Raw genomic sequence first — 11661 nt, 5'->3', positions numbered from 1 at the left:
GGGAAAAAAACCCCAAAACAACAGGAGTTACTCAGTTTTAATTTCCCTTAGGTTTCAGCCATTCTGGCATCGCTGGGCTCTTGCATAAGCTGTGAAAGAACCCCAGTGCTCCCACTATGAGCTGTAAGGCTGAGACAAACACTGAAGGTTTCACTCTGCCTTCCTCTGCCACCAGATCAGCTGCAGCCCCTGCTGCAGGCACTCACCTCAGGGCAGAGGTGCAGGAGGGTTTTCTCACACCAATCCCCAGGCAGAGTTGCTGCACAGCTCCAGCTGCGTCCATGGGACTGCGCTGCACTCCCACTCCCAAATCTGCAGCCAGAAGCCCGCAGCTGGATCCCGTCTTTCCTAGCAGACTGTTTTTTCCTCTCTGCTGACTGCAAGCCTTGCATGGAACAAAAGCTAACCAGAAGCAAAACCAGAGAAAATGCAAAAGGCCCCTTCCCATCTGCACTTTGCTGAACTATATGGATATTTCTCATCCTATTTTACCCCAGGCCCAGTTATAGTAGGGAGAAAAGGGGAAGTTTAAGTGATGCAGAAGCTGCTAAACATTTTCACCAGGTCTGGTGAAAATGCATGTACGTAAAATGAAATTACAAGATAAAAAGCAATAAAACAAACATACTCAGTGCAATCTACAAGGCCAGCCATCAGATACAGGCAGAGCCTGGAAAATTAGGGCTTCTTGAATGAGCCCTGAGTTCCCCTGCTCACAGCCTGCAGCAGCACACAGCACTGCTTGCAAGCTGGGAAAAAGCAGCAACCAGGGGCTCTACATGGCACAGCCACCAGGACACAAGCAGATTGGCAGAACTGGAGACATAGGTGCTCACTGGTGCCATCTCTGCCTGGGAGATCTCACTCTGCAAGGTCGCCATGCTTTCTGTTCTCCTGCACCAAATTTCTTTCCCAGCTGCATCTAGGGGTTCAGCATCCCAAGCACAGAGTCATTAAGGATGGAAAAGACCTCTAAGATCATCTAGTCCAACCATCAACCCATCACTATCATTTTTCCTCCTGACTAACACTGCTTGTCCACACCATTTGAATCCTTAAGCCTTGCTGTGGGCCCAGAACCTGACCATCCCTAAGATAAACATTCTGGTGCAAGGCCAGGTAGGATGGGGTCCCTGGGAAGCCTGATCTGGTGGGGGCAACCAGCCCACAGCAGAGGCACGGAACCAAGCAGGTTTTTAAGTTCCTTCCAACACAAACCATTCTGTGACCATGCTATTTTCCCTGATTTTTTACAACTCTGACATATTTCCCAACCACCTCCTGTGGAGCTCCTGCTGCCCTGCAGCAGTTCACTTTTCTCTTGCCAGCATAGGGGCAGAGCACCACTTTCCCAAGAGCCCCCCAGTAGACTCTCCTGTTGGACTGCTCTGCTGCCCTCAGGCACAGCAGGGCTCCCCCTGCTCATCACAGCACATTTCAGCTGTGCTTCTTCATGAGCAGTAGCAACCGGCCCAGCCAGGAAAAAGGGGGAATTTCCAGCAGTCAGCTGCTGCAGGGAATCAGCAGTGCATATTCTGGGGATGAGGCAGCGGCCTAAGAGGAGCAGCAGTCCTTCCTTCTTAATGGTGATGATTCATTCAAAAAAGTTAACTAAGTGAAGTTTTTCTGGAGAACACAGCAAGGTTTGTCCCTGCCTTTATATATATATACATATACAGTTTTAATTCAAAAAGAGCTGTTTCTAAATTTTCCTTTGAGTGCTTGCAGTTTCCTTGGCCTCTTTTCCCACAAAAACCTTTCGGAAAGGCAGAGGGCGAGAGAATGACAAGGGAAGGCTGTGCAAAGGCTCCTGCAAGCTAACAAAGTCACTACATAATTCTGCAGTGGAAACAGCATTTTTATTGTTTTCTAAAGATCTTGCGCTACCTTCTTGCTTCATTGATTTTTAGGAAATTTGGGCATATTTCCATCTGGGCCTGTTTCCAAGGAGCTCCAGCAGTTGTTTACAGCCTTAGTTTAGGCCTAGAGAGAGGCCAGGCCTAACGTTCCCTTCTCCAGCATGGAACTCACTCCCAGGGGGATGCACATAGTTTGCAGCATCCCCTGCTGAGCCCCTTGAACCCGACAGATGATGTCTGGTGCACAGAAGTGGATGGGGAGGTGAGATTGGGAACATCAGCCAGAGCACTGCAGAGCTGTGGGCATTCGTTGTGCCTTCCTTCAGCTGCTCACAGCTCTCCATACCTAAGATCATAAAATAGGACTAGGCTGAAATACAGCACTCTCACCTTAGCTCCAGAGCTTGCAGCTGAACCTTAACTACTCCTCCCAGCTGTAGATCATAAATCAGCCTGTCTGTCAAAAGCACACAGGTTGGGTTGAAGTAGAAATTTCTGTGCAGCCAAATATAGAGGAGATGAAAGTAAAGAAAAACAAACCACAGAAGGAAAATAAAGTGACATAATGCACTGAGCTGGAATTAATGTTGCTCTCCTGGCAGCCTTCTGAAAGGAATCTCCCAGCCCCTCAGATCATTCCCAAGGTGCTGGCCAGGAGGACAGCTGGACAGTGGGAACACAGTGAATTCCACTGAAACCTGGATGGAGAGGTGGCTGTGAATGGTGAAACTGCATCTGGAGCATATAAAGACTCCAGCTGTCCTCCTGCTCACTTTTTCTCCTATGGACAAAGGTCACATTGCTCAGTCACAGCAGCGTTTGGGATATGAGGTGTGGGACAGTATTGCTGCAGGACGAGGACACTGCGGAAGGGGAAGTGCTCACAGTAGAGCAGGAGAGTTCAGACTGCAGCCAAGGAAACATGTCTTAGAGCTTACACATTTTATAACCACACCACACAGTTGCTGGCCAGCCGCCACCACAGCTCACTAGCTCTGACCTCACAGCTGGCAAAACCCCGAGCATTTCATTGATAAGTGCCCACCTCCATCTCACCTCTCCCCACCTCCAACAGGACTGTTCCTGTCCTGCTCTGCCCAAGCTGCTGCAGCTAAGTGCAGGCTATTTGCTAACCCTTACACCCCTTTTAGTTTTCACTTTTTAGTGAAAACATGAGTGAACCTCAAACCAGAGGCCAACAGGGAGCTGCTCTTGCCCTGCCACTGCCACCCCCATCCCACCCAGAGCCCTTTGCTCATCCCCATGGCCATTCATCCAGCATTGTGCCATTTCCTCACTTCTCCCTTTCCACACCAGATCATGTTGCCCTCTAGTGGATTTGAAATTATTAAAAAAAAAAAAAAAAAGCAAGTGCCCGTCACTGCTCAATCCCATGAAAAGTAAAGCAGGTTTTACAAGTAGGGCGAATACAATTTACAGCCACCCCACAACACAATGCAGAGGCCTTTGACACACCATCTGGACCCCCTGTGCTTCTAGGGCTGAAATCTGTGTTATCCACAGGCTGCTGTGTAAGAAAGCAATAAGAGATGTCTCTCCTCTCAGCAAGGAGAAATTTAAGTGAACGGTTACCAACCTCTAAAACAAGCATTTGCTTGGGGAAAGGAAACACTACAGCTATGCAACCAATGTGGTGGGTTAGAAACAAAGCAATTGCTGCTCACTGCTCCAGTCTGCCAGGGGGCTAATTGTACTGCTCCCACAATGGCATCTGAATTAAAAAAAAAAAGGACAAAATATCCCCACTCACAAAAAGATTTCAAAGGATCTTGCATGAGCCACAAATCACTGGAACACCAGCCCATGTCTTCTGAAGGAGGGGCAGCATAGTTGAGAGCTGCCAGCTTCACCCCCTGGGAACTGGGCATGCCATGTCCCAAGGCCAAGGCCTCAAGCCATGGTTCAGACCTGAGGAACTCCCAGAAGCTCAAGGCTGGCTGGAGCAGCCCCTTCCCCAGCTGCGTTGTCAGAGCAAACTCCACGGGACCAGGTGAGCCATTTGCAGAAAAATGTGATAGATGCCCATGGCCCCAACAGCTTGATTTCCTTTGGAAAACCAACTCCAAGTCCAGTAATGGATCAGCATGGATCTCAGCACACCTGTTGCAGTAACTCTGAGAGCTTCAGCAGAGAGAGTTAGGCTAACAAGTCACTCTTCCTGTGGTCACAGATCAGACTCACCAGGGCTTGGTGGAAAAATCAGCAAAAAGGAGAGGAGAATCAAGCCTTCATGCAACTCCTCCACTCGAAGGAGTAAAACCAGAAAAACACGGATATTCCCACGCCACAGTTCAGCACAGACCAGTCCCCCCTGCACACCAAGATAGGCCTTAACCTCCCCAAGAGTTCACTGGCCACTCTGGGAGCTGGGGGCATTATCCCATTTAGCTTTGGAGAGATGGTCAAGTCAGAAGACTTTGGGCCTCTTGCAGGTCTCCCCCTGGATGCCATTTAACAATTCTGTTCAAAATATCTTTTCCTGAGGGGTTTGGGACATTGGATGGCTGTCATCAAATGATGACTGCAACTCAGAGTAATCCATCATGAGCATTTGCTGAGGGGAAACTCATCCAGGCTCAGACATTGACTGCTGGGGTTGGCACCCACTTCCACATGAGGACTTCCCCCCCACACACTTCTCCTGAGGGGACTCTGGGCATTACCAGCCACTGGACATCAACTTCCCCCAGGAATCTTCCCATCTTCTTCACTTACTCCAGCACTCTACATGCTCCTCTGCTGCCCAGGTCAGAGCACACTGGAAAAATCAGTGTATTTTCCATCACATACTTAATAATAAGGAATAAGTCATCCCTAAACTTCTCAGCCATTCCAGTAGCACTAAATAGTGACAGCATTTACCTCCAAATATCCTGAGAGCAAAATTTTTAAGAAGTCCTAGACAGAACAGGAATTCAGCAGACATGCTATTTGGGACAGCGAATCTGAATTTGGAACAAATCAGTTGCCTTCCCGCTTGCCCTTTGCAATCCACTTTCCCAGAAGTAGCTGCCTGCGTTTCCAAGACAACAGGCATCTTTTCTACATCTCTCATGATGTGAGAACTTAAATCAGCTCCTGTGGGAGATCTGACAGGAGGGGCAAAGGCCATGAAAAGGAAAAGCTTTCCTTTCAATACAAGCCTCGGAGGGCACAATCAAGAGTGGCAGTGCATTGGCAAAGCTGCCCAGAGTTGTGGTGGGGTCACCGTCCATGGAGGTGTTCAAGAACTGTGGAGATGTGGCACTGAGTGACATGGTCAGTGGGCATGGTGGGGATGGGTTGGACTGGGTGACCTCTGAGGCCTTTTCCAATCTTAGTGATTCTATGATTCTATGATTCTATCCACAAGTTGAGAAGGAAAATGCTTTTCTATTTCAGTTCATTTTATTCAGTGAAAAGTTTCCAAGCACACTTTTCCATTATTACCCAGGAAAACTTTTATATGAATTCAACTAGTGCCTAATTAGGTCTCCTAAGCCATGGATAGAACCTCATTTCATCTGATCATTACTTGCAAAATTAGTTCTGTGGGCAAACCACCTCCTTGGGGAATCAGACAAGTTGAGAAAATTTCCCTCACGGGAATCACTGGTTGAATCTGAATATTAAATTCATGCGACCTGGTGTAGGGAACCTGCTTTGGCAGGGGGGTTGGTCTCGATGATCTCTAGAGGTCCCTTCCAACCCCTACAATTCTGTGATTCTGTGATTCTCAATTTCTGCTCTAACTCTAACTTGAGCACACAGTTGCAGACAAGAAGTACAGTATATTTATCATCAAGATGAAATTTAGATTTTGTCTGGGAACTCACAGTGGTTGAGCTGCTGGAAGTGTGTTTTCCTTCCCACCTCAGAGCAATAGCCCGTTCCCTTCCTTACCTTGAGGGCTTCGTGCACATACAGCGTGCATAAGGATGGTTGCATAATGCCCATAATGCCCAGGTGCTTGGCAGAACCACTCCCCACACAAGTGGTGCTGCTGGGATGCCAAGGGCTGTGTCTTCACAGCTCTAAATTACAGGTGCCCTCAGGTAAAGCCCAATTCTGAGGCTAGATGAAACAACCAACTACGGCTGTGCAGCTCAAAGAGCAGAACTCACCTCAGAGGAGCCCCTGGTGAAACCAGCAGCAGCTCCAAGAGCAAAGCACATTTTTATACACACACACACACACACACACAAAAAAAAAAAAGCATAAAACACCAGCATCTTCTAGAGGAGGGATGAACTCACCTGTGCCAGGGCACTTGTCAGTGCCCCAGCAAGAGGAAGGATTCTAGTCCCCACGGCACTTAATCAGGCATTTAAAATAATAAATCTTATTACAGTAAGCACATTACTGTTAAGCCTTCAGCTGTTAGCATTCAGCCATTGTTGGAAGGGCCAGATCAGCCACACATCAGCCTAAAAGCAATGCACCTAAAACAGCAAGACAATCCATTGGAGAGCAATAGTTGCTCCTGACTCAGCTCAGCCAGCGCTGGTCCCTACAGGAAGCGGTGCCGGCACCGCGGGAACACCCACTTGTCACTCTGGGAGGTGTTCTCTAGGTCCATCTGCTGCAAACACACCTTCCCTCACCCAAACATCCCCCAGCACACCAGCGCCACAGCTCCCAGTTCACAATAACTCAGAAAGGCAGATTCTCCCACAGAGGGAAGCAGCTCACACTGCACTCACTGTCATTAGGGTGCACAGAGCTCCATAGTTCTTGGACATCGCCCAAGGCTCTGCTTCTTCAACCCTCAGAAGCACACTCAGGCTTTGCCAGCCTTACTGTAGGCTCTTACACCTCTTTGAGATGGAAGCACACCTTCATCCTTCAGGTTAGACAAAGGCTGCTTACAGGCAATGCTCAGCCCTCCAGCAGAAAGCACTAAAAGCCCAGCTCCCCTCCAGCCCAAACCCCAGAATGGTCACCCAGCCCCTGAACATACCAGCACCTCCCCACTAGGAAACCCAAACCAGCCCCCACCCCTTTGGGATTTCCTCTAGAGCCAGCAATAATAGCTTACAGCAATCACATGGGGGCCCACCTGCCTAAATGAAAGCTTTGACCACCTGATTCCCAAGGGTCTGGTAAGGGATTTAGAATGAAAATATCATTAAGTTTGGAAAAGACCACTAAGATCAATCCAGCCCTGCCGTGCTCACTGACCACGTCCCTCAGTGCCACATCTCCACAGATCTTGAACACCTCCAGGGACAGCGACTCCCCACCACCCTGGGCAGCTGTGTCACTGCATCACTGCTCTTTTGGAGAAGAAATTTTTCCTAATATCCCACCTGAACCTCCTCTGGTAAAACTGGAGGACAATAGTCTTACAGAACCAGGCAGAAATCCTGTTGGATTACGTTCCTACCACCTATTCTTCCTTGTGTCATGGGTTGTTACTTATTCTCCAAGAGGTTTTAATGTCGGTCAGCCTTTTAATGTGTCTTTTGTTTAACACAGAGGTTACTGTGAATGTTCTTTTTGATACTATCAGCTGTGATTCTAATGCTTCAAGATAGCATCAAATTATCTAATGTTAAAAAAACAAACCCACGAGTGACGTAAAAAATAATGTTTTGGGGGAATGTCTTTTAATTTCTACATTTTGCCTTTCTGGGGCAAAATTATAAGCTAAAAGTTCAGAGCTGGAGCAGAATTTAAAATAAAAGCTGAGCTTTTAAATACTGGGAATGGAAGTCCTGGGGCTCAGAAAAGATCCTTGAATACTTGAAGCCAAGAACCAGCTGTGCTGAAACCATTCACCTCACTTTTTACACACAAGGTAGGAATCTGCATTTGTGAAGCATTGTATGTGATGTGAGCACCCAACGGGAACGGAACAAGAAAAATTCAACCCTTATTGAGTGTGAGGAAATGCAAGCAAGGCGTCTGCTGATTGACTCAGCTTGTGACGGACGCTGTCATCATTGTCACTTACTTGATTTCCTTCTCTCCCCATACCTTTAAGCTCTGCAGCTCTGCAGAGAGCTTTCTGCTGCTTTTCTAGAGAGGAATGACACTTCATTTCCAGAGGAGCTGCTCAGGCAAAGGGCTGCTGTACAGCAGGGGGTGGCTGGTTTCCTTACATTTCCTCTCTCTTTGTTTCACAAGGGACAGAAGAGATGTGTAAGGGGTAACTGCCAGGAGGGCCTCGGAGGCTGTTACCCATCCGTGTGCTCAGATCAGCGTGAAAGCTGCAAAACACTGCTGGCTTCAGGACTGAGCCCAGCATGAGACACAGCTGCCTGCTCAGTGTGTTGGAAACGGACAAGTAAGGTGAGACCGGTGCCATAGAACAATGCAGATCCAATTTCACATCACTGCCCAGGATGTCTCCCTCCCTAGCAAACAGGCAGAGAAGCTCTCCTTGGTTTCTTACCACCATGGTTATTCTTGCTGGGGAAACCTAGGGAATCCTTCTGTAGATTGTGTGCTCTTGGGTCTTACTGACAGCCCCAATGGCAGAAGGTCCCCAAAATAGTCCTTCCAGTGCATGTGTGCCTTCTCCCACCGCAGGAGAGAATATCCACTGGAGCCAGCAGGGAGGATGCACGCAGCCCTGACCGCACTGCCTTGCCCAGGAGGAACCTCCTGAGCCCTACAGCAGCAACAGGGCTGGCAACAATAGGGTCTCTCCCAGGGAACCTTTCCCAGGCCATTTGGGACAGCAACAATGACAAAAACAGCTCAGTCCCATTAAGTATGAGTCACACATCCTGTGACTGCCTCTGTGCAGTCCCTCTGGGAGACTGAACTTTGGGAAACACCACCTAGCACTGGTTCCATAGCCCTCAAAGCTGTGCCACTCAGCTGAATGCTGCCCAGCAAATTACACTGCTTCTCTAGCAGAGTTGGTTGGCCCCCAAAAGCAGAGCCCAGCCCTGTGCTTACTTCACTGGGAGCTGTTTTATACACCATCATCCTGCTGGGTAAAGTCCATGATAGAATAAGAAGTCTGATGTCAGATAGTACCGGTGCTTACAGCCTGGGTCTGAGGGTTCTGAGATGTTCACTGAAATATTTTTGCAGTGCATCGATGCTACCTGAGCAGCCTGCAGGATACAGAACTGTTTTTTAGAAAGTCTTCAGCTGTTCAGGATGAATGAGACTATCAAAACAGCTTTAGTGTATGTGGCATTCAGCCATTTGGAAAGGCTGAATGAAATCCAGCGATGAGAAAAATCTTGATTTCACTTCCAATTTAGCACTTGAAGGACTGACATGGGATTACTCTACATGAATGTGCTGGTATCAAACCCCTTGGCTTCAGGCTCTTTCCCAAACAATTGGGTGTCTGCAGCCCCAGTTCTCTTGGCCACACCAGGGTGGTACCACAGATTGCTTTTGTCCAGCCCTTCTCCCAAAGACACATTCCAGCCCTGGCCTAGATGGGTAAAATTCACATTCAGAGCTGAAGCCGTGCCTGCCTGTTTGGGGCTGGCCCTGCTCCTGCAGATCTGCTCCAGAGTGCTGTGCAAAAAGCACATGGGATTTTGGGATAGAAGACAGGAGATGGCTCTGGGACCACTGAGAGCATGTGGGGATAAGTATTTGTGTATTAGTTAAAGCCAAACATGTGGAATAAGTGAACTCTGACTTGAGTGTGGTTTTTTTCCTAGAAATCTATGAGTTTTCTAGGCAAAACTTTTCTGATCATGTTCAAATGCAGGTACCTCACATCTACTGTGCTCTCATCCTTTAGTACAGTCAGTTGGCACCTCAGTGCAAAGCTCTGTTTCTATAGGGTCGTTCCACTGTGAAGCTGTTTCCAATAGTTTAAAATTAGTTACAGATTTACAAACAATCACATATTTATGTAAGGAGAAGGATTTTTTTTTTTAAATAAGCATTTAATAAGACACTTGGAATATGAACTGGCCATGTTTGAGTATTTTGTTCACTTTATGGCGTTTCTGCCCATTTATTTTATGGGATCTGGGGAGTGCAAGCTAAAAATGAGGGCTTATAAGAGGTTATAAAAGAACAGAATGGTCGTATTTTTCATGGCAGTTTGAACAGGCTGAAAAAATAACAGCAGTGCTTTTTATTTGCATTTTAGCCAACAGTTTTCAGCCAAAGGTAGAAATAAAAGCACACACACCCCAGCCTGATCTTGTTGAGCATTGCTTTTCCTTGCACTGGGCTGACTGTCCTCTCCCAGATGTTACACAGGCCTGAAGCCCATGTCAGCTGACTCCTCTATGGGTCAGCTGTCCCAACATCACTGTGCAGATGCACGTGGCACTTCCGTCCACCAGATTCAGGTTGGATATTGGGAAAAATCTTGTCTCAGAAGGAGCGCTGAGGCATTGGAAAAGGCTGCCCAGGAAGGTGGTGGAGCCACTGTCCCAGAGGTGTTCAATAATTGTGGAGATGTGGCATTGAAGGACATGATCAGTGGGTATGGTGGGATGGGTAGATGGTTGGACCGGGTGATCTTAGAGGTCCTTTCCAGCTTTCATGATTCTGTGATTTTCAGGTCTTCGTCAGGCACCCTAAGAACAAAGAAAACCCACATCTATTGGCCACCTGGGGACAAACATAGCAGGGGTCTCTGTGGCCCAGACACAGACAAGCACAAACTGGGAGGACCCCAGTGTCACCAAGGGCTGAGCTCCCGGGCAGGCCAACGCTCAGGCTCCTCGCGTGCAGTCGGTCACACATCTCACACAGCAAAGTGCCGAAAACAAGAGAAACAATTCATTGTGAGCCTCCTGTTTGTAGTCAGGCCTGTCCTCTTGTTTGCAAACAGGGTTATCGGTGCCACTAGGAGCCATTCCCCTGATGCGGCTGGAAACAAAGGCTCCCTTTTCAGGGCTGTTTATCCAAAGCAGAGAGGGATGTGGGAGGAGGTGGGGAAGGCAGGGGCAGGACATCCCCCAGACAGGTCACCCCATGGGAGATGAGGTGCCTTTGGGCTCAGAGGGCTGGGGAGAAACAGCTCCGTCTCAGCTTGCCCCACCAGCTCTCCCCTCCCACCATGCCTTCTTCAGCACCTGGTGGCACATAACATATTTGGCACAGTACATCTGGAGACAGGGGAGAAGTTTTGCGGGTTTGTTTTTCCCAGGATAGCATTAGAAAGCTGCTTCCTCCCTGCTAGGGCCCCGCGTCTGCTCCCTGTGAGCTGAGCAGGATATGGGCTCCAAACAGACCCTATGGAAATCCACCAACGGGTGTGTTAGACCATGCCTGGACACTTAATAAAGTGGGAGAGACAGTGAACATGACATTTAATTATGGGAAAGAAAAACGAAGTCTTTTACCCTGCATTTGGCGTTCTCCCAAGACCCAGAGTTAATTGTTAGGAGGGTATATTAGAAGGCAATGAAGGAGAAGATTGAAAACCCTGATTAAGCCAAGTTCCTGAAAATGCTGAATTTATTGAATTTTACATGAGAATACACAGACTGGGCCGTGCCAAGGGCCATGCCAGCCTCCCACTGAGTGCTCAGGGGTCTGCGTTTGTTGGGGGCACGAAGCTCTGAGCCCCACTCTCTTGGTGGGATGGGCAAGCCTTGCTGCAGTCCCAAAATGAGGCAGGTTGGGTTGGGTCTGCTAGGATAGATGCTGCTGAAGCATGGGCAGACCCTGGTGTGGGTGATGCCCAAGGCCACCATTTTGCCCAGGAACTCAGTTTCCCAAAAAAGGATCTTACAAGCAGGAGGAAGACCAAATTTTTACACAGTCTGACAGTGATAAGAAAAGGCAGCATGAGAACCATTGGATTCCAGTGGAGCAAGTAGCTTTTAAGTAGCTTTTTTCTTGCCTTCTTGCCTTTTTT

At 48.2% G+C, this 11661-nt stretch overlaps 1 long non-coding RNA gene across 2 annotated transcripts in view; it reads right to left on the bottom strand.

The window, feature by feature from the left end:
- LOC104911243 overlaps positions 1-11661 on the bottom strand; it is a 25867-nt gene that overhangs the window by 13145 nt on the left and 1061 nt on the right. The window lies entirely within an intron of this gene.

Source organism: Meleagris gallopavo, chromosome 5, assembly GCF_000146605.3.
Source record: "Meleagris gallopavo isolate NT-WF06-2002-E0010 breed Aviagen turkey brand Nicholas breeding stock chromosome 5, Turkey_5.1, whole genome shotgun sequence".
Classification (NCBI taxonomy): Eukaryota; Metazoa; Chordata; class Aves; order Galliformes; family Phasianidae; genus Meleagris; species Meleagris gallopavo.
This window is presented reverse-complemented; position numbering and strand designations above follow the sequence as displayed.